The sequence below is a fragment of the Pongo pygmaeus genome, chromosome 2 (assembly GCF_028885625.2).
Source record: "Pongo pygmaeus isolate AG05252 chromosome 2, NHGRI_mPonPyg2-v2.0_pri, whole genome shotgun sequence".
Lineage (NCBI taxonomy): Eukaryota > Metazoa > Chordata > Mammalia > Primates > Hominidae > Pongo > Pongo pygmaeus.
In genome coordinates, this window is record NC_085930.1 from 37,570,443 (window position 1) to 37,597,231 (window position 26,789).

A 26,789-nucleotide genomic window follows, 5' to 3' on the forward strand; every position below is an offset into this window, starting at 1 on the left:
CAATGGAATCTTCTTGCCAACGCATATTTCATCAGATATGAATGTGTTTATAACACAGTAATCCTTATCAAAACCACATTGACTTAATTGTCGTTACTATTCTGTTCACCTCTGCTTTCCTCCTCTTTTATCATTAGCACTTTTTTGAAAAAGTGGATAGTTTATAACTGGTGTTCTCCATTTGCTATGCACTTTTAAACTAAAAAAACAAACAGTGAGTTCCGGAACAGGTCCTGTCACCACTACTGACCTCAGGCCAAGCCCAGGGAATGTTCTCCTCAGTGAGGAAGCAGCCACTCCTTCCCCTGGGAAATGCCAAGCCAAGGGTATGAATAAACTAAGGGAATTTCAGTCTGCTGAGACAACAAATACTAGTGAATCATTTATTTCATGGCTGGTTCTTTTTCACCTCCCACTCTCTCTTCCATATAAAATAAGAAAGTCATTGTGGTTTCACAGATCTAAATCTACAGTAACAAAGATAGATATTATGACCAAGGATAGTTGATCCAAAAATAACTGAGAAGAATCAGATAACTTGTCAGGTAGTGCAAGAATGTGGTAGTTCCGTGCACGAGATCCATGAAGTGATACAGCTTTTGGACTCTAGACACAAAGTACATCCTTTACAAAGATGTTGATACCTGAAAGAGGGACTCATGCAATGTCTGTCTAGCAAGAAAAAGTGTTCTTTCATTATAAATGTTAACTTGGACATGGCTTGCGAGGACAAAAGAGAGGTAGGTATTGAATTACGTAAGATGAGAGAAAGAAAGGCAAGACAAAACAAAGCATCACCAAAAAAAAGTGCAAAATAAAAATAAAGAGAAGGACTCAAACACATGATTTCCAACAGAGAATATGATCCATTATGGTCAAATCAATTGTTTACAGTATATCACAGAATTCTAATTAATTGGTTAAGCACTTCATATTTTAAAAACAAATATCATGTGTACTTTTTACAATAGTTGTTAAGATAAAGTAGAAATATATCCCTTGACAAAATCTATAAGGCCCTACATTGTCTCCTTTCATTCTATTTTCCTGTAATTTCACCACAACAAATTATAACTGTATTGAATAAATGGTTAATCTCCAAATAAATTATTCATCTCAAAATATGTTTTCTTCTGTCTAGAATGCCTTGGCCACTCACCCCTCACACCTATTTTATTTCTCTACCTAAATTACTTCTACATAATATTAACACAATTTAAATGTTTCTTGCAGCGTAAATGTCTTCTTATATGGTCATGTTACATACTTTTGTTACATGCTTTGTCATCTTGTCAAATAACTGGTGACTTGTCTTTGACATCACCTAATTGTGTAAGGCAGGAATCATATTTTATTTTAGCATTTGTAATATTATACACCATATTGAAAACCACATTTTTTGGTGACATGTCTAAGTGATAAAAGTGATTGAAGCATATCTGTTTGGGTACGGTTCAGGCTTGTCAGTAAAAACTACTCTAAATTAATTATTCTATATTCAAAGTCTCTTTGGTAAAGGAATATTAAATTAAAGCTTTCTTCTGATTAAAATGCACAATTATCTTCCCCAGAGTATTTCTTAACATCAAATCATGTTTCTGACATAATTGTCAAGCCCCAAATTATACAAATGTACACATTTTTCTATTAGTGATCAAAGCAAATTTATTTCCTTAAGGAATATGATAGCATATATAACTTAGCTAATTTTAAATTAGATATTACAGAGATACGGAACAACTTTGGAAATCATAAGTGAGCTACTTATGACATAATAACATATTACTAATATTGGCATTTCAACAGTGCATATTTATCTCACTTTGTTATAAAATTAATTATATTCTTCTTATTCAGATGAAAATATATAGAAGATTTAAAAACTTATGTCCACTTAAGATCTACTCTCTTTGCACACCAAAAACTGTATGCAAATGTTTATAGCAATTTTATTCATAATTCCTCAAAATTGGAAGCAATTAAAGTGTTCAAGCGAATGGATAAACAAACTGGTACATTTACACAGTAGGATACTATACAGTGATAAAGAGTAATGAGCTATCTACCCCCACCTTAATAGATACATTTTTAAAAGAATTACAAAACAAATGTACAAACAAAAATAATAAAGAGAAGAACCAAAACACACTATACCCAACAGAGATAAAGAAGTCAGACGGAAAGGCTCGACTATAATTCCACTTAAATGACATTCCGGAATAGGCAAAACTATAGAGATGGTAAAAAAAAAAATCAGTGACTTTTTGGGGCCGGGGATGGGGCATATCCAATAGGATATTATTCTTTAGGGTAGTATAGATATTTGGTAATATAATGGTAGCTGTAAAGCAAGGCAGGAAAGCCCCAAAGAGGAGCTTAGCCCAAGAAGGTTCTTGGCTTTGCCCAGAAAATAATTCAAGGGCAAGCTGGTGGTTGAAGAAAAAAGCTTCATTGAAGAGGCAGTATTACAGCTCCCATGGTGTCACAGCTCCGTGACTTCTCCTGCAGAGCAAGGCGGGCATGTCTTATGGAAAGCTGCTTCTGCCCTAGCCCTGTTTTAGCTAGTCCTCAATTTGGTCTGGTGTCCAAGCGCCACCTCAGAGTCAAGTCCTGCCTCCTATATGAGATGTATGACGTATGTTTTTATCAAAACCCATAGAATTGTAAAGCAGAGAGTTAAATTTAATGTACACAAATTATAAAAATTATTTGGAAAACTGAGAGACTTCAGAGGATGAAATACACAATGTGACAAAAGAATCAAATTGTACTACATATGTATAAAACAACTTCACAAAAGAGGATGGGGAAGAGGTATTGCCCTAAGTAACTTTGGAAATGAGTAGACTCTAAGAGTAAATGCAAAATGAACTGTATGTAAGTACTGTATTCTATTAGATAAAGTTGTGTCCCTGAGGAGTGCAGTTTAACAATTTGAAACAAGTATATATGCATACTGGAATGGAATAATTAAGTAAATAAATGCCCAAGGGTAGGAGGTTTTTTTTAACTGTTGGAATAGGAGGTTACAGATAAGCAAGAGAAAAAGCTAGAATGACCCATGTGGTAATGAAGAAAGTGGAGCCGGGCACAGTGGCTCACGCCTGTAATCCCAGCACTTTGAGAGGCCGAGGTGGGTGGATCACCTGAGGTCAGGAGTTCGAGACCAGACTGGCCAACATGGTGAAACCTCATCTCTACTACAAATACAAAAAGTAGCCGGGTGTGGTGGCATGTGCCTGTAATTCCAGCTACTTGGGAGGTTGAGGCAGGAGAATCGCTTGAACCTGGGAGGCAGAGGCTGCAGTGAGCTGAGATCGCACCACTGCACTCCAGCCTTGGCAACATCACAAGACTCCATTTCAAAAAAAATAAATAGAAATGGGGAAACATCAGTATAAATTCAGGTTTAGCTTAAAATAGATACAGATGGTTAGCTATATCTAGAAATATTATAGATATATGGATACATCTACGGGTTAGTATACACACATGTATTTCCTTGTTTTTTTCAGCTAAGAGGGCCTAAAAGTAATGACAGCCCATAGCAGTGAGCACACCAAGTGCTCAGGTCTTTGTTTCTAATACTATTGCCCAATTAAGGAAACCAGTTTCCCTTGGAGAAATAGCTAATTCTAGGACTAGAGCAGGAAATAGACAAGATGAGCCTGCAGCATATTGTTGTGCTGGAAAATAAGAAAATATGAAATAAAGAGAGAAAGAGAGAGAGAGAGAAAGAGAGAAAGAAAGAAAAAGAAAGGAAGGAAGGAGGAAGGAGGAAGGAAGGAAGGAAGGAAGGAAGGAAGGAAGGAAGAAAGGAAGGAAGAAAGGAAGGAAGGATCAAATTGCACTACATATGTATAAAACAACTTCACAAAAGAGGATGGGGAAGAGGTATTGCCTAAATAACCTAAGGAAGGAGGAGAGGGAGGGAGGGAGGGAAAAAAGAAAAACTAAAACATATGTCAAAGGCACAAGAACCAACTGAAAGAGTTCCCTATTTTCAAAGTTTGAACAATTTCAGAAAAAAAATAAATTAGTATTAGGTTATAACCCATAGTTTAAAATAAATTTTTATGAGTCTTCAGTTTATAATAATGTATTAATAATGAAAAAACAGTTAAAAAATGTTGTCAACCTTGTGCTTTCTCATTCTCTCATTCTCTTTCTCTTTCCCAACACACGCACACACAGAGCATACACACACTAGTGACACAGGATCCTTTGGGTGCCACTTCACCAGCTGGAAACCTCTGTTGCTGGCAGCGCCTCTGCTCCAGTTTCCCTTGCACTCGCTAGTCTCGCTCTGCTCATTCAGCCCAACGGGCAGCACTCGGCTTGCCCTACCAGCCCAGATTTTGTGCCCTCCAAGGGCGCCGAGGGCGAGCCTGGAGCAGAGCAGCAAGGGTTGCAGGGTCCAACTACAGGTACAGCCAGGCACCCCAGCTGCTGTGGTGGGACGGGCAGCTCCAGGCACCAGCACAAGCACGGGCTCTGTGCGCAGCTGTGTCTGGACGAGGCTTATCAAAAGCAGCTTCTGCCTTGGGCGCCAGCATCTAGATGAGGGGAACATGGTGGTGCCCGGAAACTCAGAGACGCCAGCAACTGTCGAGCCCCAAGGGGTGTTACAGCCTTCTGTTCAGGAAGCATTACAGCTCATTCATTCCCGCCTTCCACACACTTCCGCGAACGGAGGCAGGTCCCAGCTCATTTGATCCCGCTTCCCCGCTCTGGCCTGTGGCTCCTGGGCTGGCTCGGTCCCCCCACTGCTTCCTATCACATGTGGAGGGAGGGAGGGTTACAGTGCTACAGCTCTGGCTCAGGGAATCCTGAGTTCTGGGCCACCTGAAGGGTCGCCATTCTTTCCTCCCACAGTCCAGCGAAGAAGAGCATATCACCACCCACAATTTGGCAAGCTGGCCAGGAATGTGTTAAAGCCCTTTTTGCTCCCATTGTTCTGCGAATCCCAGGTTCTTGTCCTGGGTCCAAGGAGAATGAAGTTACGTGGACAACCTGAGAGTGAGCAAGGCAGAGAAGAGTTGTATTGAATGCAGAACAGTTCTCAGCAGAGAGGGGACCCAAAGTGGGTAGCTCCTACCCAAAAGCCAGTAGTCCCCCATGTGGCTGAGTCCAGGAGTTTAATGGGCTCAGAATGGGGGAGTGTGTGCTGATTGGTCCATGGGTGAGCCGGAAAAAAAGCACCATTTGTTTGGCTAAAAGGCATCATGGAAGTTCTCACTCCAGGTCAAGGACTCTACTCAGAATCTGCAGCTCAGTTTTCAGGTTTCAGGTTGTCTTTTGGCTTGAATGTCGGGTTTTACAGGGGGCCTGTCCCTGTCTGCCTAGGAATTTGTCTGTCTCCTGCCACTATCACTAGTGACTCACATAATACACAGAAACTGACATGCTATGGCATTGTTAGTGTTTATTTACCTTCAGTAACTCCATACTTATTTCACTTGAAAAAAGACCTAACCAAGAAGAATTTTGTGTTTATCTAACAACTATTCTATAATAAAGGTTACCTCTAACCCACATCACTTCCAAATATTTGAATTCCAAATTATAAAGATTCAAAAAATCAAGATGATTTTTAAATTTTTTTCTATATGTTTTCTTTTTATTGAGTCTTTTCAAGTGAGGGAAATTTTGTATGTTTTAAAAAATATGTATGGTGATCACAAATACATTTTCTAGTATTCCCAGAAGTACATTTGAATACTAACTATAGGATATTTGAATATTAACACAGAGGTATATTTGAATATTAACTATGGTATTCTTTCTAAATCTACCCAATAGTAAATGACTATTCACACATGACCATATTGTTTTAATGTGTGGAAGAAAGGTCTATAAAAAAATATTAAATTATAAATTTATTTTTGGGTGTCTTCAATTAAAAATTATAGATGAATAACCCAGCTAGTGGATAAGGAGCATAGCCTAAGCTTCCAGTTCCTGCAAAAGTTTAAATCTCTGATCCTTGTCTGTTGTTATCTAATATGTTCATTTCAGAAGCACCTAGTGCAATGAACAGAGTAAGGAGGTAGATGCCATTTATTATATTGAGGCTGAGGGAATGTGAAAGTTTCAAAACTATTGATTGTGGCATTAAAGAGGTTAATAAAATAAGTATGCCACCACTAGTGAAGAAACATTATTGAGGTTGTATAGAATTAAGCTTTGGCTCAATTATCCTAAAAACTGGGCTAAAATATTATTAGATTGTAGCACCATTTAATTTAGTGCTGACCCTCCTTTACAGTAGAGCAGATGAAACTCCATGATAGCTTACAATATTTGAATTGTATGCAAGTAACCCAAGAAGTAATAAATAATTCAATTAAGTGTGCAATAATATTTAAGGCATCCTCCAAAATTTGTTATTAGCAGAGCATTTTTATGACCAAATTACTTACACATACACCTGTGTTTGTGTGCATGCGTGTGTGTTAGAAAGAGAGAGAAAGAGAAAGAGGGCTGGAATATGAAAACACTATCACTTTACTTATAAAATTTAAACTGTGGAGTTCAGAAATTAATTTCCAAATAACTTCTCTCATGTAGGTATTACTCAATTAATTTTTACCATTAACAAAAGAAATTCAGAAGCCTTCATTTTAACTGGCAAATACAAACATCTGCCAGAATAATATATAATCTTTAATATTTCTTTACTTTTTAACTTACAAGCTCTGAACGTATTGTTGTAATTAAATATATGCATGAAATAATGTCACTGTCTTAAAATTATATGAAAATGTATTTATCATCACATTTCTTAAACAAACAAAAACTCTTGGCTGAAATTGGATGGTATTTAAAAATTTTGCTTCAGTTTCTTGATAATCTGACAGTCAAGATGACAGCTCTGATCTTTGGTAGCTGACTACCAAATCTGGGAAATGGAAGCACAGTTCCTCATTTTTCATCATTAAATTTATCAAATTTCAAAGTAAAGTTCCAGATTTATTTGATATTTTTATTCCATCACAAATACATAAAACAAAAGACTGCTTTGAAAAGGCCATGATACAAATGAAAAGTGTAAAGGATATCAAATAATTCGCAATGCAATTATAACTGTACTTCATTAAAAATAAAACTGAGCCACACATATTGTTGTACAATTGTGATAAATCACTGTGAATATTAATTATCTGTGTTCTTTGATTTTATTTCTGATAAGTCCAAATTGTTCTAAATTTTATTATTTAAACATTTATGTCTGATACATCAGATATGATTCTCAGCAGTATATACATCTCTGTGAAGTATTACCAACCAACAATGATTATTATTAGCCAAATTTGCAGATAGAAAACTGGGTTTTAGAGAACAGGTAACTCATCCCCACATACTCCCATAGAAGTGATGGAGCTAGGACTGAAATTCAATTAGCCTGTTTCCGAATTAATGTTCTTATCTATTATGTCACACTGCCTCAATTCACCTAGACCCTTATTGATGTCATAAATAAAATGCAATAATTATATCAGAGCAGATTATTTCTTTATATTAAAATAAATAACTATAGGACAGAATACTTAAGAAAGCACTACTCAGGATAAATATTTAAATTTGAAACTATAAAATGGAGAAGTTATAAAAATTGTTAACAATGATCATTCCTATTATACAGAACATATTTAGTTGTGTTTGAACTAAAAAAATTATTGAATTTTTATATTGCCATTATATTTCTTGTTACTTCAAGCCTAAAAATTGTCACTTAGTAATAACTCGTTATTACCGTTATTATGTGATTGTATTTGGCAAAATAATCCTTCCTATGGACTGTGGAATTTTGGTGTCATTCTAAATTTTGCTTTGGGCTCTGTAGTCAATAATTATATCATAAGTTTAGTGGGCAATAACTATTATAGGAAAACCAGTGACCAGTGAATTATGTTGTATAATTTCTACATTTCTGGAATATTATTTTAGCAACTAAAAATGTGAAACAAAAATGACAAAGCTCACTTCTCTGTTCTACCTAATATACATAGAGAAAAATAACTTTATCTTAATAATTAAATTTGATTTTATCCCAACAAAAAAGCAAGAAAATGAGTTTTTTTAATAATTTAGTTTTTTCATTTTCTTTAGTTTTGACCCATTCAAAATTTCATTATGCTGAATTTACTAACTAGCAGCATTACATAAATATTTTTAACATACATGCTGCATTTATAAATATGAAACTAGTAAACTATAATCATTGAAAGGTGGTATTTTAAAAGTATGCAATAAACTTTTCACGAATTACCATTTTTAAAATGTATTTGCATGATCAAAGTTTCTGAAACTGTGACATCTGTTTCCCTGGATGAAATAAAATCATTATAGAATTCCAAACATACTTAAGTATGAAGATCAGCACTGCCTTTTTCTAATTATCCTGGCAAGGTCACCAGAGGTAAGTCGGTTCTATGGAAGAGGTACTGATAAATTAAACATTCCTATCTGACTATACGTTTTTCCTGTCATAACCTCTTTGAAACCTAAAGTCATTACTCCTCAGCTACTGAGTATCTTGGAATACTCTTTATGTCTTCTAACTCTTGAGAGAACACTTGGTCATAACATCAGATGAAAAAGTTAACTGACACTCTATTCTTATATTATTTGAGGAATGTGGTTTTAGAGAAAGGAAGGCTGGTGGAAAAGGAAGATAGGTTTAGCCATATTATACTTGACATTCAGATGAAAAAAAATCCAGAAGAGATAGGAGGTACATATTTGGGAGTCATAGGCACAGCAGAAACTGAATGAGTGAGAGGGCTTTCTGCTTCAGATTATGCAAAGAGACTGCCACTTGGGGCGAATAATATTGGAGCTGTTTTTCACTTTTGGGGATCCACATTGTTATGACTATCATCATATAAAGTATGTGCCCTAATAAAAATTTTTAATTCCTTCTAACAGAATCAGAGAACCAGTCTCCTCAGAAGTCTTTCAAATGGAAATAAGCCAATGAAAGACAATTTATTTGTCTAACTTGTACATTGAATTTCAATGTGTAAGATTCAATTAATCCTGGGAAGGTCTTCAGAGGTAAGTCGGTTCTATTGAAGAGGCACTGATAAATTAAGCATTCCTACCTGACTATACCTTTGTCCTGAGATGACTTCATTGAAACCTAAAATCATTACTCTTGAGATCCTGAAGGATAATAACTTCTCACAAATGTTTTCATATATTCTAGTTTTAGGACATATAGTTCCATATTCTATACTTCCAACATTCCCATTGCCATGTGTTTAATTTCCTATATTTGTTTTAATTGAGACATAAATCTTTTTTGGAGACCAGTAGATATCAAGGCGGTCCATGTTAAATATTTCAAACAAAAATAGGGTGAACTTTTTACTCTGTTTTGATATAACATAATGTTTGATATAGGAAAGCAATCAACAGGAACTCGCTTTCAAAAGTTTCTTTCTTTATGTCTACTTTTCAAACTCCTCCACAAGTTCTTTATTTTCTCATTATAAACACAAAAAATAACTGCCAAATTACACTTAGGCAAATGCTCACTTTAGGGACTGCATCCAATTACTCTCCTTTACACTTTTGACCTGGTAAAGGAAGTAGGGCCTTTTTCCAACAGGATAGTTTACTTTTTTGCATTCTTAGATGGGGGAGCATTGAGAACAGGAATAAAAGCAGGCTTCATCTCATTGGTCTCTTTCCACAGGCATAAGGCCAGAAAGTCAGCATGCTCCAAGTTAAAAAGAGCTGAGAGTGTTATAAAACATGTTTCCACCTTTCTGCCCTTTTTGGGTTGAAAACAGAGTGGATTGTCTGCCTTGGCAGCTCCCAAAGTCAGTCAAGAAAAAATACAGGAAGGCTCAGAAAAGCCTTACCATCTAGAACAGCATTCTTAGTTACAGGAATTTGAAAACTACACTGTAGTTAAAAATCAAACAAACAAAAAAAAAGGCAAGATTTAATAGCTTAAAACTCTGAAGCTTCATGGAAATATCATTTCTTAGAAAGGTAAAAGGACCAAATTGTTCTTTGCAGATTTTAGGCATACTCAAGAGTAGACAATAAGCTCTGTACACCCTTCCTCCACAGTACTGGTTTCCTAAAGTGAACTTTTTCACCATTTCTAATGGCAGATCCAGCGGAGTCTATCACTCAATTAAACAGAATTCCATTTGCCTGGTTTTGTTTCACCAAAAGGCAAATCGACCTCTGCACTTGTAAGAAAATTGCAAGGGCATTTAGTCCACGAGAATTCATCAATACCTAAGAGGAAAACCAGATTCCTCGTGTAGCAACTTAATATAAAATGAAACCCATTTTCTGCCTACAAATTTCATAGTCATCCCAGTCTGTGTAGAATTAATTTTTTTATGCTGCAGTACAATAAAAAAGTGGCATTAAATTATGGCTTCAAATTAGAAAAGTAGGAAATAGAGTTAAGATTTTCAAATCAAAATGACTTTCTTAGAGGCCATACTAAGCATATGCCAAACTGTACAGGGAACATAAGATAGAGATATGTGTATGATAAAAATGAATCTTAAACCATCCAGAAATAAAGGAGAATGAAATCTCCCCAAATGAGTCTGTGATTCAAAATGTAATGCACTAAATTTTCTAATCTCATCTCATCTAAAAATACTATATATTAAAAGATTTAATGTCACAATCATTGGCTCCCATATATTCCAGTCCTTATTTTTGGCTGTAAATCATTCTTCCAATAACTTATTCTATCCTTCTTTCTCAGACGTTAAGCTCTTCAATGTTCCTTCATGTGATGTATCTTTCAGACCTCAGTCATTTCCTAACCTTGCTTTAGGCCTGCCTCTGGCTAAAATTAGCTCAGCATTGTCTCACCTCAGATTAGGTAAATTAAACTTGGTGGGCAAGGCTCACCAATGGCACTGAGCATGAGCAAAAACTTCCTTTGGGCAAAATAGCAGAAAATATGCAAGTTAAACTTATCAAATAGTATAATGTGGGATAAAAATATTTCTTGATTTAAGTACAATTCCAGATTCCAGAATTATAATGTTCTTTTTTATTTTATAATCGTTGATGTTCAAAGCTTAAAAGAGTGGCATAAAAAAAAGCTTTCAGAAATTTGTTTATTCAGTGTCTCTGACCAACCTTATCAGTTTCCTGGGATCAAAAAAGTTTCTCAGGAATGCAGGACTTTCAGTGCAGGACTTTGCCAGAAAGTTCTGAACAAATGAGAACTTGGTTTGTGTGTGTGTGTGGATGTGTGTGTGCCATTGTGTGTGTGTGTACATGCCCAGTGAGGGGGGGATGGCTGGGGTAATTTTGGTGGGCACTGAAGAAATATAACTTGAAGTGACTCATGGGAAGTGATAAATTTCTTAAAAGGGAAAATATTTAAGGCCCAAGGATAACTTTAAAAGCCTTGAAATCTTGCATTCTGAACTATATCTGTGACCATTTTAATATAAAACCATGGTTTATCTTTAGTGATGAAATTTCTCCCTTTTCTTTTCCAAACTTCAAGCAAAAGTGGTGTTTCACATTTATCATGCATTTTGAAATACTTTTTTGGCACACTATCACATGCCTGTAAGAGATAACCACTTCTATTTTCCAACTCTAATAAAATATACACTTCCAAATTGTTGGAATATATATATATTTCTCTCTCTCCCTCTCTCTCTATATATATTAATAGGTATATTTAATTATATAGATAATTCATGTATGTATATATGTATTATATATTACATGTATTAGCTTATTTTGTGAAATATAACACGTACAATGAGAGCACAAAATAAACCTACACAGCCCAAGGAATTATCTAAGTTGCGCATTGTTACCCTAGCCAAGAAACAGAGCATCAGGTATACTTAAGAGAGTCTACCTTATATGCCCTCCCAAACACTATCCCCTTTCCTCCAAAGTAAATTGCAATCCTGATTTTAACGATAATCACTTCTGTGTTTTAGTCTTGTCTTTAACCACTAGGCGTATATTTCTATACACTCCATTTTATCTGTCTTCTGAGTTTTATACATGGAACAAAACATTTTTGTGTGTATCTGGCATATTTTGTTCAATTTTATGTTTGTGAGCCAAATCAGTGATGCTGTGTGTAGTGGGTCATTCATTTCCATTGCTGTAGAGAATTCCATTCCATAAATATAGTGGAATTTATGTAACCATTTCAATTATAATTAACATTTGAATTGTTTTCAGTTTGCAGCTGACAGAAAAAAATTCTGCTATGAAAATTCTTGCATATGTCTCTGGTTACCCAAGTGTACATGTTTCTATTGCACTGATTATTATATATAAGAAACCTGCTGGATTATAAATATGAATAATCTGCACTTCTAGTATATGATACTAAACCATTTTCCAAAGCTATTCCAAAAATGTACTTTCCTACCAGCGGTGTATGAGAGTTGCTATAGTTCTACATTGTCCCCCAATGTTGGTATTGTCAATCTTGTTAACATTGGTCATTGATTGAGGATGCTTACTAGTACTTTATTGTGATTCTAATTTCCACTTTCCTGATTAGTTATTGTGTTGGATTCTTTTTCATATATTCTATTTGGAAATTATCATTTGTGAAGTGCCTGTTCAAGTCTCTTGTTTATTTCTTTATTAGGTTGTCTCACATTTTTCTTATAATTTGTAGAAATTCTTTACATATTATTTATATGAATCTTTTATTAGCTGTACATGTTTCAAATATCAACTCCCACATTGCAGCATTTTACAAAAGTAGGTTCAAATAGAGCTAACTTTGCTGATCATTTTCTTTACTGTTGGTTCTGTTTTGTCGCCTTTTGAAGAAATACTTCTTTACCCTGAATTCATGAAAATATTTTCCATCACTAAGTTATTCAAATCTTCAATCTACTTGAAATTGACTTTTTGTGTATGACATGAGGTAGATGTTTCATTTCACTTTTAAAATGTGAGTATCCTAATTTCTCCCAGATTATTTGTTGAGAAGACTACCCTTTCCCTCTTTATCATATATCAAGTGTCTAAATATTTATGGGTCTGCTTATGAAATCAATATTATATTGTGTTCCACTATTAGTCTATTCTTGAACCATTCTCAAACCACACTGTCTAAATTATTGCAGCCTTAAAATAAGTCTTGAAATCTAGAAGAGGAAGTTCTTCCTTTTGGTTGTTTTCCTTTAGGATGTTTTCCTTATTCTTGGAATTTTTATGTAAATTTTGATACTAGCTTATGTAGTTCTATAGACATACACACAAACTCAAATGCCCATTCATACACACTATAGATAGGGTTGCTTATCAAGTTGAGAATACTTGACTTCTTTATGGGATTGATTATTCAAATATATATAGTATATCTCTCTGTTTCATTAGATTTTCATGTAATTACTCTCTACAATGTTGTAGCAACATATTAAGTTTTCCTATAACACCTTGAAGATTTTTAGTTAGAATTATACATTTGTTGTATTTTATGCGTTGGATAACATCTTTGCATTTCATTTTCTGTTTGCTGCTCTTAACAGAAATATAGTTGATTTTTATATGTTGCCTTTGTATCCAACAGACTTGTAAAATTGTTATTAATTACAAGAATCTATTCAAACATCCCTTTAATTTCTTATCTATACAATCATATAGTCTAAATATTCACAGCTTTTTTACCTTTCTAATACTTAAAAATTTTCATCTCACTAATACAATCTGACATATAATTACTTGTGTATTGAAATTCATTTCAATTTGTCCTACCCATTCTGTGTTTCTGTTCCTTTCTTTTCTTGCAGTTACGGGTGTCTTCTATCTTTGCCTGACTCGATAGTACGAATACTCTTCCTGTGTTTTCTCCAGGAAGTTTATTTTAAGCCTTATCTTTGGGACTGTGACCTAATATTCTTGTATCATGTGAAGTAAGGATTGAAATTCATTAGTTTACATATGAATATAAAATTATCTAGCACAATTTTTCAAGAAGACCACCCTTTCTCTATTAATTTAATATAGTACTTTCGTCTAAAATCAATGGACCATGTAAGTCATGTTTAATTGGGCTCACTGTTCTGTTTAATTAATCTATATTTCTGTCTAGTCTTGATTAATGATTTATAGTAAATCATAAAATTAGGTAGTGAAATTTCCTTCAAATATGTTTATATTTTTCAAAAGTGTTTTAACTATTTTAAGTTATTTTCCACTTTATATATATTGTAATCAGCTTTGATTCTGTCCTATGTGAAATTTTTCTAATCCGTATGCCTTTTATTTCCTTTCTTTACACTGGATAAGACCACTGGAAGAACGTTAAAATGTTAGGAGTAGATATTCTTGTGTTCTTCCTTAGATAGAAAGATTTAGTCTTTTGCAACTGAAGTGAACTGTAAGTTTTTTATAGATGCCCGTAACCTTGTGAAAAATTCCATTTTTATTCTTAGAGTGGTTTGTTTAATAAAATGTACTGAATTTTTCATTTTATTACGTCTTTTAAAATAATCATGATTTTCTTTTTTTATTTCATTAATATGATGAATTATGTTGATAGATTTTCACATACTGAAGCAAACATGACATTTTTAGAATAAATTCCACTTGGTGATGATTACTTTTCTCTCTTAATATTGTTGTATTCAATTTGTACATATTTTTCTAAAGGCTTTTGCATATATGCTTTGAAAAACATTGGCTTGTAGTTATTTTTATTGCATTGTATTTGTCTAGTTTTGTTTTTTTTAATTTTTATTTTAATTTCTTGTAGGGACACAGTAGGTGTATATATGTATAAGGTACATGAGATATTTTGATACTGGCATGCAATGCATAGTAATAACATCATGTAACATGGAGTATTTATTCCCCTCAAACATTTATCCTTGTATCACAAACAATTCAGTTATACTCTCTTAGTTTTTAAGATGTACACTTATTTTTAAATGTACACCTACATTATTATTAACTATAGTCCTGCTCTGTGCTATCAAATACTAGCTCTTATTCATTCTTTCTATTTTTTGTACTCATTAACCATCCCCACTCCCCTCTCTCCATTACTCTTTCCAGTTTTTGGTAACCATCATTTTACTCTCTATCTCTGTGAGTTTAATTGTTTGGATTTTCAGATCCTACAAATAAATGAGAACATGTGATGTTTGTCTTTCTGTGCTTGGCTTATTTCATTTAACAAAATGACCTCCAGTTCTATCCATGTTGTTGCAAATGACAGGATCTCATTCTTTTTTATGACTGAATAGTACTCCATTACATATAAGTACCATATTTTCTTTATCCATTCATCTGTTGATGGACAATTAATTTGCTTCCAAACCTTTAACTATTGGGAACAGTGCTGCAACAAACATGGGAGTGTAGATATGTCTTCAATATACTGATTTCCTTTCTTTTGGATATGCACTCAGCAGTGGGATTACTGAATTCTATGGTAGCTCTATTTTTAGATTTTTGAGGAACCTCCAAATGGTTCTCTATAGTGGTTGTACAAATTTACTTTCCAACCAAGAATGTATGAGGGTTCCCTCTTCTCCAGATCCTCATCAGCGTTTGTTATCGCCTTTCTGTTAGATATAGGCTGTTTTAACTGGAGTGAGATTATACTTCTTTGTAGTTTTGGTTTGCATTTCTTTGATGCTCAGTGATGTTGAGCACCTTTATATATGCCTGTTTGCTATTTACATGTCTTCTTTTGAGAAATGTATATTTAAATATTTTGCCCCTTTTTAAATCAGATTATTATATTTTCCTGTAGAGTTAAGATCCTTATATGTTTTGGTTATTAATAACTTGTCAGATTGGTAGTTTGCAAATATAGTCTCCCATTCTGTGGGTTGTCTCTTCACTTTATTGATTGTTTCTGATGCTGTACAGAAGCTTTTTAACTTGATGTGAGCCCATTTGCCCATATTTGCTTTGCTTGCCTGTTCTTGTGGAGTATTTCTCAAGAAATTTTTGCCCAGACCAATGTACTAGAGAGTTTCCCTGATGTTTTCTTGTATCAGTTTCGTAGACTGAGGTCTTATATTTAAGTCTTTAATACACTTTTATTTGATTTTTATATGTGGTGAGAGACAGAGTTCTAGTTTTATTATTGTGCATATGGATATCCAGTTTTCCTAGCACCATTTATTGAAGAGGCTGTCTTTTCCCCAGTGTATGTTCCTGAGAACTTTGTCAAAAATTAGTTTACTGTAGGTGTGTGGATTTGTTTCTGGGTTCTCTACTCTGTTCCATTGGTCTACGTGTCCATTTTTATGCCAATACCGTGCTGTTTTGGTTACTATAGCTTTGGTGTATAATTTGAAGCTAAGTAATGTGATTTCTCCATTTTGTTCTTTTTGCTTAGGATAACTTTGGCTATTCTGGGTCTTTTGTGGTTCCATATGAATTTTAGAATTGCTTTTTTCATTTCTGTGAAGAATGTCATTGATATTTTGACAAGGATTGCACTGGATATATATATATTTCTTTGGGTATTACGGGCACTATAACAATATTAATTCTTCCAATTGATGAACATGGAATATCTTTCCTTTCTTTGGTGTTGAATTCAATTTCTTTCATCAGTGTTGCATAGTTATAGAGATCTTTCACTTTTTTTGTTGTTACTTTCTAGGTATTTAATTTTATTTGTAGCTATTGTAAATGAGAGTACTTTCTTGATTTCTTTTTCAGATTGTTCACTGTTGGCATATAGAAATGCTACTGATTTTTGTATGTTGATTTTGTATCCTGCAAATTTCCTGAATTTGTTTATCAGTTCTAATCATTTTTTGGTGGAGTCTTTAGGATTTTCAAAATATAAGATCATAACATCTGCAGACAAGGATAATTTGACTTCTTATTTTCCAAATTGGACAACCTTTATTTTTTACTTCTGTCTCATTGCTTTAACTAGGACTTTCACTACTATGTTGAATAACAGTGGTAAAGTGGACATCCTTATTGTGTTCTAGATCTTAGAGGAAAAGCTTTCAGTTTTTCCCACTCAGTATGTTACTGAATGTGGATGTGTCATCTATGACTTTTATTATGTTGAGGTATGTTTCTTCTATACCCATTTTTTTCAGGGTTTTTATCATAAAGGATGTTAAATTTTATCAAATGTCTTTTCAGCATAAATTGAAACAATCGTATAGTTTTTGTCCTTCATTCTACAATATGATGTATCACATTGATTGATCTGCACATGTTGCAACATCCTTGCATCCCAGGGATAAATCCCACTTGGTCATGATGAATGATCTTTCTAATGTATTGTTGAATTCACTTTGCTAGTATTTTGTTGAGGGTTTTCGTATCAATGTTCATTGGAGATATTGGCCTATAATTTTCTTTTTTTTTTATTGTCTTTGTCTAGTTTTGGTTTCGTGTAATACTGGCCTTGAAGAAAGACTTCAGAAGTCCTCGCCCTCCTCTATTTTTCAGAATAGTTTGAGTAGGATTGGTATTAGTTCTTCTCTAAATGTTTGGTAGAATTCAACAGTAAGTAAGACCATCATCTCCTGGGCTTTTCTTTACTGGGTGACTTTTTATTACAGCTCCAGTCTTGTTCCCTGTTATAGGTCTGTTCAGGTTTTAGGATTCTTCATGCTTCAATCTTGGTAGGTTGTGTGTGTCTAGGAATTTGTCCATTTCTTCTACATTTTCCAAGTTATGGGCATATAATTGTTCACAGTAGCTACTAATGATCCTTTGAATTTCTGCAATGTCAGTTGTAATGTCTCCTTTTTCATTTTTGATTTTATTCATTTGAGTCTTCTCTCTTTTTTTCTTAGTCTGGCTAAGGGCTGGTCAATTTTGTTCAACTTTTCAAACAAACCCAACTTTTTGTTTCATTAATCTTTTATATTTTTCCTTCCTTTTGATTTCATTTAATTCTACTCTAATCTTTAATGTTTTTTTTTACTCATTTGGAGTTTGGTTTGCTCTTTCTTTTCTACTTTTTAAAGATTACTTGTTAGGTTGTTTATTTCGTTTTTCTTTCTTTCTTTTTTTTGATGTAGGCATTGATGGCTATAAACTTCCCTCTAAGTACTGCTTTTGCTGTGTCCCATAGATTATGCTATGTTGTGTTTCCATTATCATTTGTTTCAAGAAATTTTTCAGTTTAATTCTTAATTACTTCATTGGCTCACTAGTCATTGAGGAACATATTGTTTAATTTCCATGTATTTGTATAGTTTCCAAAATTCCTCTTGTTATTTATTTCTACTACTATTCCATTGTGGTCAGAAAATATGCTTCATATTACTTCAATTTTTTGAACATTTTAAGACTTGTTTTGTGACCTGATGTATGGTCTATCCTTGAGAATGTTCTATGTGCTGAGGAAAAGAATGTGTGCTCTGCAGATATTGGATCAAATACTCTCTAAATATCTATTAGATCCATTTGTTCTGTGGTGCAGATTAAGTCTGGTGTTACCTTGTTGATTTTCTGTCTGGAAGATCTGTCCAATGCTGAAAGGGGTGTGTCGATGTCTCCAGCTATTATTGTATTTGAGACTCTCCCTGTCTCTTTAGCTCTAATATTTGCTTTATATATCTGGGTGCTCCACTGTTAGGCTTATATATTTAAACTTGTTATATCCTCTTGCTACCTAACCTGTTTATCAATATATAATGTTGTTCTTTGTCTCTTCTAATAGTTTTTGCTTTGAAATCAATTTTGTCTCATATAAGCATAGCAACTCCTGTTCCTTTTTGCATGTAGTATCTATTTCCAAATCTTTATTTTCAGTCTATGTTTCTTTTTATAGGTAAAGAATGTTTCCTGTAGGCAAGAGATCAATGGGTCTTTTTCTTTTATCCATTCAGCCACTCTATGCATTCTTATTGGAGAGTTTAGTCCACTTACATTCAATGTTATTATTGATGAGTAAGTACTTACTCCTGCCATTTTATTGATTTTCTGGTTGTTTTGTAGTTTCCGCTTCCTTTTTTCCTTTCTTCTTTTTAGTAAACGTGATTTTCTCTGGTGATATGACAAAGTTTCTTGTTTTTTATTTTTTTTTTGGTATCCTGTCTGTGTTTTTTGGGTTTGAAGTTACCATTTGATTTGTAACTATTATCTTATAACCAATTATTTTAAGCTGATAACAAATTAACCCTTTTGCATAAACAAAGAAATAAGCAAAATGAAAATCAATAAAGACTTTACACCTTAATGCCCCAGTTTTTGACTTTTTATTGTTTTTATTTATATCATATTGCACTCTATGTATGGAAAAGTTGGCGTAGTTATTATTTTTGATTTGCTCATTGTTTAGTCTTACTTTGAGATAAGAGCAGTTTACATACCACAGTTACAGTGTTATAATATTCTGTTTTTCTGTGTACTACTATTACCGATGAGTTTTGTAGCGAGAGGATTTCTTATTGCTCATTAACATTCTTTTCTTTCTGATTGAAATACTTCCTTTAGCATTTCTTATAGGGCAGGTCTGGTGTTGATGAAATCCCTCAGCTTTTGTTTGTCCAGGAAAGTCCTCACTTCTCTCAGGTTTGAAGGATATTTTCACTGGATATGCTATTGTATGGTAAAAGTTTTTTCTTTCAGCAATGTATATATGTCATGTCACTCCTGGCCTGTAGGGTTTGCACTAAAAAAATCTGCTGCCAGATTCATTGGAGCTCCATTTTATGTTGTTTCTTTTCTCTTAATGCTTTTAGGATTCTTTCTTTATACTTCCCCTTTGGGAATTTGATTATTAAATGCCTTGAAGTAGTCTTCTTTGGATTAAATCTGCTTAGTGTTCTATAACCTTCTTGACTTGGATATTGATATCTTCTTCTAGGTTTGGGAAGTTCTCTGTTATTATCCCTTGGAATAAACTTTCTACCCCTATCTTTTTCTCTACCTTCTCTTTAAGGCCAATAACTCTTATTTTTGTCCCTTTGAGGCTATTTTCTAGATACTGTAAGTATGCTTCACTGCTTTTTATTCTTTTCTCTTTTGTCTACTCTAACTGTGTAGTTTCAAAAACCTGTCTTCAAGGTTATTAATTCTTCCTTCTGATTGATTAGTTTTGCTTTTAAAAGACTCTGATGCAGTCTCCAGTATGCCAGTTGCATTCTTCAGCTCCAGAATTTCTGCTGGATTTTAAAAAATTGTTTCAATCTCTTTGTTGAATTTATCTGATAGAATTCTGAATTCCTTCTCTCTGTTATCTTGAATTTCTTTGAGTTTCCTCAAAACAGCTATTTTGAATTCTCTATCTGAAAGGTCACATATCTCTGTTTCTCCAGAATTGGGACCTGGTGTCTTATTTCCTTCATTTGGTAAAGACATGTTTTCCTGGATGGTCTTGATACTTGTAGAATTTTCTGTGTCTGGGCACTGAAGAGTTAGGTATTTATTGTAGCCTTCACTGTCTAGGATTGTTTTTCCTGTCCTTAAGAAGGCTTTCCAGATATTCAAAAGGACTTGGGTATTGTGGTCTAAGCTGTATCTGCTTTAGGGACACTCTAAGCTCAATAACACTGTGGTTCTTGTAGCCTCTTAGAAGCACCACCTTGATGGTCTTGGACAAGGTCCACAAGAATTCTCTGAATTACCAGGCAGGGACTCTTGCTCTCTTCCCTTACTTTATCCCCCCAAAATACAGAGTCACTCTTTCTGTTCTGAGCCACCTGGTGCTGGTGGTAAAATGACACGTGCACCCCTGTGGTCACCACCACCGGGAGTGAGCGTGGTCACTCCTGAAGCCAGCACAGCACTGAGTGTCACACAAGACCTGCCCTAATCACTCCTTCTCCATGGCCTGTGTTCAATCAAGGCCCTAGTACTCTACGATCAGCAAGTAGCAAAGCCAGCCAGGCCTGTGTCCTTGCCTTCAGGGCAGTGAGATCCCCCAGGTCTTGGGCAGTTGTAGAGGTGACATTCTGGAGACAGGAACTAGAGTTAAAAACTTTAGAATTCTAACTGGTATTCTGTTGTACTGCTGCTGAGCTGTCAGTCAAACTGCAAGGTCTTTGTCTAATTTTGGAATTCAGTTAAGGCTGACTTCATAAAGTTAGTTAAGAAGTGTTCTTTCCTACTCTATTAAAGAGGTTGTTTAAATTTGGTATTATTGCTCCTTTAAGTGCTTGATTTAATTCATCATTAAAGCCATCATTGCCTGGAGTTTTCTTTGGGGAAAGGCTTATACTTACAAGCTGAATTTACTTCATTTACTTACTGTGTTCAAGTTTTCTATTTAGTTGCAGGCTGGATTTCTTAATTTGTACCCTTCTAGAGATTTATTCATTTCATATAGACTTCCAAAGTTTTTGGTATAAAGTTGCTCATAATATTCCTTTATCATTTTAAAGTCTTAAGAACTTGTAGTGAGGCCCCCTCTTTCTTAATACTTGTGATTTGCATCTTCCCTTTTTTATTCAATCAATTTGGCTAGAGCTTATCAATTTTCTTTTTTTTTTTTAAGAACTAGATTTTGGTTTTATTGATTTTTCCCTATTGTTTTCTGTTTTCTATTTCATGGTTTTCTGCTTTCTTCTTTATTTACTTTCATCCGTTTGCTTTGAGTTTCATTTACTATTTTTTTAAAGTTTTTTACATTTTTTGAATTGAGGTAAAATATACACGTAAATAATTTTCAGTCTTTATCATTTTAAGTATGTAGTTCAGTGATAATAAATACATTTATATTCTTTTTTCCCTCCATCCCCAGCCTCTGGTAACCACCACTCTACTCTCTATCTTCATGAGATCCACTTTTTTAGCTCCCACAAAGGAGTGAGAACATGTAGTATTTGTCTCTCTGTGCTTGGCTTATTTCACTTAACATAATGGCCTCCTGTTCCATCCATGTAGCTGCAAATAACAGGATTCCATTTTATGGTTGAGTAATTTTTCTTTGTGTGTGTATATATATATATATATCACATTTTTTATCCATTCATCCACTGATGGGCACTTAGATTGATTCCATATTTTAGCTATTGCAAACAGTGTTGCAAAAAATATGACAGTACTGACAATCTGTTGATGTATTGATTTCCTTTCTTTTGGATATATACCGAGTAGTAGAATTGCTGAATCATTTGGTAGTTCTATTTTTAGTTTTTGTGTGAAAACTTCATACATTTTTGTTAGTGAGAGTAATAATTTACACTAACACTGACAGTGTACACAAGGGTTCCCCTTTCTCCACATCCTTACCAGCATCTATCTGTTATAGCCTGTCTTTTTGATAAAAATCATTTTAACTTGGGTGAGGTGATATCTCACTGTGGTTTTAATTTGCATCTCTCTGATATTAGTGATGGGGAGCCTTTTTTCCTATACCTGTTGACCATTAAATCATGGACTTGAGATTGTTGTTCTTTTTAACTATGGCATTCTAAAACATTAATCTCTGTTAGAGAACTGCTGTATCTGACAAATTTTGATATACTGCACTTTATTCATTTTACAACATTCTAATTTCTTGTCGCTAGTTTTGTACTTTCTAAATCTAAATTTTTCTATGTTAACCCCATAATTACTTAGAAGTATAATATTAGTTTCTTAATATTAGAAGTGTCTTAATATTAGAAGTGTTTTAATTATATTTCTATTATTGTTCCTCATTAAATTCCATTGTGCAAACATTCCATGTCTGGTTTCAAGTTTTTGAAATTTATTGTGACTAGTTGAGGGATGTTTTCTATCCTAGGTAACATATAATGTGCACTTAGGAGAATATGAAATCCATTGTTGCAAGTTACACAAGTACATACATTATATATATATATAATTTTTAAAAATATATATAAATATATAAAATAAATTAATGTGGTTGATAGCATTGTTTAGACCTTCTTTGTCTTTCCTAATTTCTGGAGTAGTTCTTTCAAGTTCTTTCAGCTATGACTGTGGAGTTTTTTCTTTCTTCCTGTATATTCTATCAAAATTTGTTCCATGTATTTTGGAGAATTGTAATTCAAAATATACACATTTATACTGTTATGTCTTCTTATTATATTGAAATTTTGTCATTACAAAATATATCTCATGTCCCCTAATACATTTTTTGAAATCTATTTTATCTGATATTATTCAGTCCCTCAAGCCTTCATAAGATTACTCTCTGCATGATGTATTTTTTCCCATCCATTCAATTATATCTTACTTGTCTTTCTACTTAAAATGTATCTCATGGATCCAGCATAGTTGCCCCTTTATTTGTTACTTTTGTTTGTTTGTTTGTTTCTCATACAGTCTCCGTCTTTTGAGTCTTTAGTCAATTAATATTTACTGTCATTGTTAAAATTGTTGGGTATAGGCCTACCATTTTACCTTCTTGTTACTTGTCTCATGTGCTTCACTGTTGACAGTTATAATAACCTCTTTAAAATATGTGTCTTCTAATTCAAACATCTGGTGCATCTTAGAGCCAGTTTCAACTGATTGTCTTTTCTCTTGAAATGTTGTTACATTTTCTTGAATATTTCTATGTCAGATAATTTTGAACTTTATGCTGAGCATTATCAATGTTAAGTTGTGAAGATTCAGGGTTATATTACTTTACTCCATTGTTTGTTTCCTTTTAGGAGATAATTTTCTTGGCTGAGATTGAACTAATTATTTAGTGTACAACAGCCCTGGGCTTTGTTTTGATATTTTTTTCCTTTAGCTTGTCTTTTTGAGTTTGTCCTGCACATGCATATTTTGGGGACAGTCAGAGACGTGGATAGACAGATTTAGGGATTCTACTCTCTAGCTCTTTTTCTTCTGATATTCTCTTTTTTTGGCATTCATGGTTCCTGACTTCACTTTTCTGAATCCTCAGCAAGAAATTTTGTAAGGATTTTCAGAGAGTGCCTCCACTCACCATCACCCCACTGTTCTGTTGCAAGCACTTTAGTTATACCCCGTTTAAAAGTTATATGGGTGGGAACTTATATGTATAGCCTCTGTCTCAATTTATCTATGTAAATGGGCATTCCACACTAGAGTATACCTTTGTTCACATGCCCATATATGCAGGAGAACAACTTTTCAGATTTTTTTCTCATTTTATGCTTTTTTGCGTGTCACAAACTCCACAAAACAGTATCATCATTTGGTAATAGCAATATGCTTTATAAAGAAATTAAAATAAAAAAGCAAAAATAAATATATTGACTTTGCAATTACCCAGATGAGGGCTAGCTACGTAATATTCAGGGCCCAAGGAAGCATGAGAATTCAGGACTTTGTTATTCAAAAGGCAGAACAAACTTTTCCTTTCTACCACAATTTTTCTCTTGTAACCTGTCATGGTATTTTTTATTTGTTACTTAATGATGTGCTCCCTCTGGGTTAGGAATCTTATGAGGTGAATGCAGATCCTCATAGATGCCCAGCACCCTGCCCATTTCAGTGTGCAAGGCACAAACGCCTGACCCTGACCATTCTTACATCAGCACTAAGACCTACCTGAGAGCAGAGGATAGCAGTGATTGCCAGATGCTGATTTAGAATCAGGCAGCAGAGAACCTATCTTGTGTTCTTGAGGAAGTGTTGGGAAGTGGGACCACATGGGAGCTGAAACTCAAAGTCCCCAGGATTTCACATACAACAGAAAAATTTAAAGATGAAATTATTACGAAATTCCAGACAATGACCACAGAATATTAAGTCCCAAGTACAGGGCTTCTTTCTGAGTGTGGATAGGAGAAGGCCAGAGGTGTCCTGTGCAACAGTATTGGTGCCATTCCCGTGAATCTGGTGCTGACCCAGATATTTACCATGTTTAATGTTCTTCATTTTTTGGAGGAATTAATTTTTCATCTTGTCTTATCTTTTTTCATTCTGAAGACCCAGATATTTACCATGTTTAATGTTCTTCATTTTTTGGAGGAATTAATTTTTCATCTTGTCTTATCTTTTTTCATTCTGAAGACCCAGATATTTACCATGTTTAATGTTCTTCATTTTTTGGAGGAATTAATTTTTCATCTTGTCTTATCTTTTTTCATTCTGAAGATCCTCCTTTGAGATTTCTTAATGTACAGGTCTGCTGACAGCAGATTTTCTTTGTTACTTACAAAGCTCTGTATTTCTTCTCTTCCAAGCCAATATAAACTTTCTACCAAAGTATGACTACTTCTTTTCACTTTCCAGTACTTTCAGGTAGTTGCTTTTTGTACTACGTCTCGGATGTTAGTTGTATTCTTCAGAAGAGGATAATCTGGGATTGTCTTAGTTTCTCATACCTGGAAGCAGGACTTGATAATGCTTTATTATTTGATCCAATTTTCTAGATGACCTCAGAAAGAATGTTAATATGAATTACGTCATTTTTCATTCTCAGAATCTGAAGACTCTGAACAACCACCACCACCACCATATATTGCATTGATTGCTTTTCTTCCACAGAACAATGGTTATGTAGTTTTTAATTTCATTTTTTTCTACTGTAGACATCTTTTTGGGAACTACCCCTTCATGACTTTAAGGCTGAATGTATTTTCTAGAAACCATGAAGATGGGTCTTATGCCTGATCAGTAAAATTTCTCTAATCCATTGGTTATGTCCATTTATTAAGAGATTGGTAGATAACCCAGACTGAGGCAAGGAGGAAAAATATCTCTTTTTTTTTCCTGCCAATATCAATAGCTAAAAAGAATATGTGTCTTGAACCACTGTAGCTACTACTGCTAACACTGGGTGAGGGTCTGCCTAAGAATGACGTCAGCAGAAAGGGAAACAAGCCTCATATAGGTTTTTAAAAGGATTTTCATTTGTTGAAAGATAAATTCTGGTTATTCTATGAATTCGTCACTATAGTGGCACCAAAGCCAACATCAAGGCTCAAATTTCCCCCAATATGTCAACCAGCAAATTCACTTTATTTATTTGTTTGAGATAGAAATGTTTAGGTTTTGTTACATGCAATACAATAAGCTCTGAAAAATGAATTCTTGTATCTTAAACTGAGAGATGAAATCAAGGCAATTAGGCTTACAAGGAATATTTTTTGTTATTTTTTGTATACATAATTTAATAAAATGATACTATATAAGCTAATTTGTAATCTGTTTACCTAATATATTGCACATGTTTTATAGTATATAATTTTTAATAAAAAATCTCATGAAGCATTTAATATCCTCACCCTTCTTGATAATCATAGTTCAGCAACTATGCTATGTAAAAATGTGGTAATAATATTGTTGAAATACTTTAATATTATGGATTCATAAAACAGGAAGATATGTTGTAAATAGAATTTATTAAATTATTAAATATTTTATTGGTATAATATACCCAAAGGTATAAACATACATTAATTGATACTCTGAAGCTATTAAATGTAAAGCCATATGTACAGTGTTCACAAGGAAGAAATCTATAACCATATATCAATAGGTAATGAAAAACTATTTTCTATTGATATGCAGAACATATGGCAGTGGGATCTCTCTCTTTTTTTAAGCCAGTACTTTAAAATTTATATGTGATATCAACTGAGTGTCTCATTTGCATTTGGATCTTATCTTTTATGCTTTTTTATTGTTTAAAAACAAAGTTTAATGCTTTTTCTTTCTAGAATTAAAGGATATATTATACCTTTTACACCTCATGCAGGTGTTTTGGATAATCATTAGTTAATAATTCTTAACTACCATGATAGATTTATTTAAAAGCAGAGTACTTAGCATGTTGTGACATTGTGGATAAAGCACACAAGTTTGCAGAATAACTGGGAAAGTAAGCATTGCCATAGGAATATTGACTCATTCTCACAGCAAATTACTATACATTAAAATGTATATTTTTTTTACAAAGGGAACCACAAGTTTAACATCCTTTTAGACCG